Source organism: Squalius cephalus, assembly GCF_949319135.1.
Source record: "Squalius cephalus genome assembly, chromosome: 6".
Classification (NCBI taxonomy): Eukaryota; Metazoa; Chordata; class Actinopteri; order Cypriniformes; family Leuciscidae; genus Squalius; species Squalius cephalus.
Window position 1 is genome coordinate 38,742,336 of NC_137127.1, and position 6,853 is coordinate 38,749,188.

Genomic DNA, 6,853 nt, shown 5'->3' on the forward strand with positions numbered 1-6,853 from the left:
GCGACCAAGATGGCGTCAGAAAGGTTACAGACAAACACGATAATGACCAAGATCATCTCTTCAAAGCTGAACACTCAGAAAAACCACAGAACAAAGTGAAGATGAAAGGCATCATGGTAGACGCTGGAGCGACATCTCATATTGTGAGCGACATCACAAAATTCAGAAGTTTTGATAGCTCATTTCAACCAGAGAACCATTCAGTGGAATTAGCCGACGGAACGAAGTGCAGTGGAATGGCGCAACAAAGAGGGACGGCAGTGATTTATCTAATAGATGACGCTGGAAAACAGCACACTGCACAGCTTCGGGACGCACTATACATGCCTTCATACCCACATGACATTTTCTCGGTAGCTAGAGCAACAAATGGAAGAGCAACAGTCATTTTCAAAAGAGGAGACAGCCACTTGATTACCAAAAACGGAAGCAGGTTTGATATCCATGAAAGTGGAAACTTGTACTATTTGCCAACACTAGAAGAGGGCGTTGACCAGTGCAAAGTGTGTCATGATTTACAAACCTGGCATGAAATTTTGGGACATTGTAACCATGAAGATGTACAGAAGCTACAAGGTGTAGTAAGAGGCATGGAGATAAAAGGATACAAAATGAGACAGGAACAGTTATGTGAAGTGTGTACAAAAGGAAAATTCACGCAGACAAGAAACAGGGAGCCAGACAGAAAGGCAAAGAAACCTCTTGAACTGATTCACACGGATCTGGCAGGTCCCATGCCAACACAGAGCAAAGAAGGACACAGATATGCACAGTCGTTCACCGATGACTATTCAGGTACTATGTTTGTGTACTTCTTGAAAACTAAAGGTGACACAATACAAGCTACTGAAAAGTTTTTAGCTGACATTGCACCTTTTGGAGAAATCAAGTGCATTCGTTCAGATAACGGCACTGAATTCATGAGTCGAGATTTCCAAACGCTGTTGACAAGGAATAAGATTAGACATGAAACATCTGCACCTTATTCGCCACATCAGAATGGCACAGCGGAGAGAGGATGGAGAACACTCTTTGATATGAGCAGATGCTTGCTGATTGAGAGTGAGCTACCAGACGAGTTGTGGAACTACGCAATGCAAACATCAGCCTACGTGAGAAATAGGTGTTACAGTAGACGTACAAAGAAAACACCATACGAGTTATTCACAGGCAAAAAGCCAGATGTTTCAAAAATGCAGAAATTCGGATCAATCTGTTTTGCGTACAAACAAGAGAAAAGCAAACTGGACTCAAGATGCGAACAAGGTGTTTTTATAGGCTACGACAAGAACAGCCCAGCCTATCTAGTGTACTATCCTAACACCGGAAAAGTCCAAAAACACAGATTGGTGAAGTTCACAACACAGACAACCAGTGAAAGAGAAAAACAAACATCTGAGACACACACAAGATATGAAAACATGGATCCAAATATCTTCAGCAGTGAAGTCAGTGCTGCCGATAATGTGGAGGATGAACCAGATAATGGTGTTCAAAATGATGTTTCAGAGACTTTGCCTGAACAGGCTGCTCCCAATCAGTCAGGTAGAGCTACAGAATCCGAGACCAGAAAGAACCCCCCAAGAACAAGGAAGAAGCCAGCTTATCTACAGGATTTTGAAACTGAGGATGCTGAAGACAAACTGCAAACATGCATAGATTTTTGCTACAGAGCAGTATGTGATATACCTCAAACCTATCAGGATGCCATAACATCAACGAAATCCAAGCAATGGAAGGATGCTATGGACAAAGAAATGCGATCATTGGAGGAGAACAAGACCTTCACCCTCACTAAATTACCACCAGGAAAACAACCAGTCGGAGGAAGATGGGTTTACGCACTTAAAAGAGACATTGACGGATCTGAAAAATACAAGGCAAGATTTGTGGCGAAAGGATACAGTCAGAAACAAGGGACTGACTATGATGAGACATTCTCACCCACAGCTGACATGACAAGTGTGCGAGTAGTTTTGCAGAAAGCAGCACAAGAGAACCTGATCTTGCACCAAATGGACGTTGAGACCGCTTACTTGCATGCACCTATAGATCATGAAATCTATATGGAACAACCGGAGGGTTATGAGCAAAAATCTGAAAAAGATGGAAAATTAGTATGCATGCTAAAGAAATCTCTCTATGGCCTTAAGCAATCTGGCAGAAACTGGAATGCTGTGTTACATGTATGTTTGACAGAGAACGGTTTTACACAGAACCCAGCTGACAATTGCGTGTACACTAAAGAAAAGCCAGATGACAAAGTAATCCTGATAGTATGGGTTGATGATTTAATCCTAGCTGCTAACAGTGAAAGTGTTCTGGAAAGTGTAAAAGAAATGCTTACACAAAGGTTCAAAATGAAAGACATGGGAAGGTTGAAACATTTCCTGGGCATAGATTTTGAACAAGCAGAGGGTCTAGTCAAAATGTCACAGGAAAGATATGTGAGAAGAATACTAGATCGTTTCGACATGCAGAACTGTAAATCTAGGGAAACTCCATGTGAACCAAAGCTTGATTTTACAGAAAATGCTGAAAAAATGAAAGAACCAAAGAAGTTCAGGGAGGCAGTAGGAAGTTTGATATACTTGTCCACTTGCACAAGACCAGATTTGAGTTTTGTCGTCAGTAAACTATCTCAGTATTTTGCTGAACCAACAGAACAGCACTGGAACACAGTAAAACATGTGTTCAGGTACCTTAAAGGTACAGCAGAACAGCAATTATGCTTCAGGAGAAATGAGACAGAGAGGCTAGGTCTGAGAGTGTATAGTGACGCTGACTGGGCATCTGATACGAAAGACAGACGTAGTACTTCAGGGTACTGTGTTAATCTGAGTGAAGAAAGTTCTTTGATCTCATGGAAAACCAGAAAACAACCGACAGTAGCATTATCTACTTGTGAAGCAGAATACATGTCTTTAGCATCAGCCATGCAGGAATGTATCTACCTAGAGCAGTTGCTTAAGGGTATGGACACATACAAATATGCACAAACAAAGGTGTACGAAGACAACCAAGGTACCATCGCACTAGCCAGAAACCCAATTTGTAGGCAAAGGTGCAAGCACATTGATATCAAATACCATTTCATAAGAGAAATTGTAAATGATGGCAAGGTTATCTTGGAATATTGTCCTACAGAGACAATGGTTGCTGACATAATGACAAAGCCAGCCACCAAGCAGAAGTTAAAGCGGTTTAGTCGGGACATGTTTGGAACATAAAAGTGTAAAAAATGTTTTGTATATACACTAAATTTATGTAAAGGAGAAATTTTTTTTTTTTTTTGATGTCTAATTTGTTGTTCTGAAAATACAATGGGCTAAGAGTGAGTGGGGGTGTTAAACGTATTGCACCCTTATACATTGTATTACGGTATTGACTACCTGTATTGTTTTATTTGGAGGTATACGGTTATGTACGTGATGACGTTACGTTTTACGTCACATGCTTCTAAGTTGAGAAAACTGAACTGATGTTATGTTCAAGTGAAGCTTGCTAAATAAAAATCCTGCCAAGAGGATAAACAGCACTGAACAGTTTTCGTTTGTTTTTCCTGCACGCGAGTGAGGGTGAATTGCGCACTCGGATGCTCAACAAGAGCTAGACATTTGGATAATAATTTAGTAGAAAATACTGAAATATGTTCTGATATTCTTTTTGCAATTTTGATTTTGAATGTAGGTATAAACACTGCCCCTACTTCCAGTTAGATCTATCATATCTGCAATACTGAATAATATATGTTTGATTTATGTATTGTTGTACCACTGTAACTGTTGGTATGTTCATTTCCTTGTTACTAATCTCTTTATGATTATGTAGATCAACTAGTGGCATTGGGAACAACCAGGGAGGTATTGCCGGAATTGCCACTGAAGGTGCAATATCAAAATCATTCAGTCCCATACTCTGTGCATCCTTCCTCCCGACAGTCCATTTCTTTATATTCATATTCCCAACATTCTATTATAATTTTCTTAACTGGATGACATTCAAAATGACCCTTTACTCCGGTTCAGTATCTCATCCTCAATTCAAGTCTACATAATTCTAGACGCATTTATCCCGTTTCAATCTGTGATGATGTCACTGGCAAAGATCTGAATGCTCCGCAACATATACACTCGTTTTCTTCTAAGTTTGCACTCACTGACTCCTTACTCCCCATTCAACTCCTGATCTGCTCCTTAATATGCTTATCCCTTTTTTACATTTTTCTATCAGTTTCGGAAAATGCATTCTGAATTTTAATTTTAAATCCATCCACATTCCAAGAAATCTGACTACATTTACTTGTTCCAACTGATGCCCATACATTTTAATATTAATAGTGGTATTAATTATCTTGTTCAAAAAACATATTACCTGAGTTTTTGCCAGAGAAAATCTAAAACCCATTTCTTAGCCCAATTCTCAACCTCATCATTTTGCATTTTCTTTTCTACACATGGAACTTTTCGTCCCCTTCTCCATAATGCTCCGTCATCGGTATGACTTATTCCCACATCAATATTGTTAAAAATGTCATTTATCATTAAGTTAAAAAAAGAACAGGACTACTTACACTTCTTTGGGGAGTACCGTATAGGATAAGTCTGAGAATATGTGGACCCCACTCTTACTTGAATTGTTCTCCCAAACAGAAAATTTTAAATTGTATTTTTTCCCTTTTATCCCCATACTGTCTAATTTCATTAATATGCCCTCCTTCCGCAGCATATCATACACCTTTTCAACGTCGAAAACACTCTTACTACTACTTCTTTTCTAACTTGGGCCTTTCTTATTTCATTTTCCAGACATAAAACTGAATCCATAGTATTTCTCCCCTTTCGAAATCCACTCTGATAAGGAGATAAAAGGTTCTTGCTCTCTATAACATATGACAATCTGTTCATAACCATCCGTTCCATAAGTTTGCATATATTTGATGTCAGGGATATTGGTCTGATAATGATCCTTTCCTGGTTTGGCTATCGGTGCTATAACTCTGTGCTTGCATGCACCAGGCAACCTTTTAAAAAAAAGTCTTAATATCATATTTAATGATATATCAGATAAGTCAAAAATCATCCTCTTCCATTCAGTTATGATGCAAAAGGGAAGAAGAGGAGACAGAACAGGAAATTAGGTTGGCTCATGATGACATCACAAAAATTAAAGGGGAAAGGCAGGGCAGCTACTGTATATCAATATCAATTTTTTGTGTGAATTCTGTCAAAGTTAAAGGGATAGTTCACCCAAAAATGAAAATTCTGTCATTAATTACTCACCCTCCTGTCGTTCCAAACCGTAAGACTTTCGTTTATTTTCTGAACACAAATGAAGATACTTTGATTAAATCTGGGAGCTTTCTCTCCCTCCATTGATAGCTACACAACTGAAACTTTGACGCTTCAAAAAGTTCATAAAGAGATCGTAAAACGAATCCATGTGAATTGAGCGGTTTAGTCCAAATTTTCTGAAGAGACTTGAGATTCACATTTAAACATTGATCAGCGACATAAACAGAAGCTCAACCAAACATTCTTGGACAAACCTCATTGGTTCTTGCGGAAGCTCAAACGTACTGCGTAACACACAAGAATGAATCTCATTGGTTCTCACATGTCAAACGAACATGCTTGAGCTTCCATTTACCACAACTGATGTGTGAGTTGATGAATATGAATATGTGAATAAAAGCCTAAATTCAATATAAAGCGACCGAGTCTCTACAGAAAATGTTGACTAAAACCACTCAATTCATATGGATCCGTTTTCCAGGGCTGCCAACTCTCACGCATTGAGCGTGAGACTCACGCAATTTACACTTTTCACACGCTCTCACGCCACACATCCATTTTCTCACGCACAGAAAAATTGCGGAGCAAAGAGGTAACCTATTTTTAATATGAAACTAATTCTCAGCTCTTAGATTTCGTCAATTTTATTACGAAATTCAGACAAAAATACGTTTGGCGCTTGTAAATGTGACCTGACAGATCGCTGAGCGCCTCAGTTCAAGTGCACGTGAACCGATCATCTGTTACTTTTTTATTTAAAGCGACAGACAAATCAGCAAGACCATAGTCAATATTGGAGTAACTTTTCCCAGATGGAAAGAGCTCATGAGGAGAAAAGATTTTAAAACGGACGCCGCGGTTGCCTTCTTTCTTCTCGACAGGTAATTCAGCCTGATGTAATTCATTTGTGTAAATTCGAAGTTTTATAGTTGCTTGTCTAACCATAGCATGGTTGTGCATAACGCCAGAACGACCTCTAGTATAACTTCATCCTCGCGTCAATGGTGAAAAAGTGTTGTTTACCTTGTAACATAAATCTGTGCTGCGACGGATCACAGGTGATGAATAGTTTTAAAGGCGCAATTTTTTAAGCTTTAATAAAAAAAGGACACTGTAAATTTGAGTTATTTTTAATTGCTTTTACTTTGTACACATTGTAACGTAAGCCTAATCTGATTATGCTGGGATAGCCGATTCCAAGGGTGACGTTTACCTCCTGACATCTGTCCTGTAGTTTTATTCATTTTAGACGTATTGTTTATTATTGTCATGGACGAAGTGATAACTGGAAGCCATGTTAATCTTGGAATAATACGGCCACCGTAGGAGTTAAAACGCCCTCGGAATTGAGAGGAACAGAAACTAATATTCACTGGGTAGTCATATACAATTTCACCGCTAGATGGGGGTAAAAATCACACAGTGTAGCTTTAAAGATGCAGTACAACTTACCGAAAGTATACATAATATCGACCAATTAGTGTTTTTCAACCACGGAAAGAGGTCAATATAACAGCAGGAGAACAATTATGTCACATAACGTTACATTTACCTCAGGA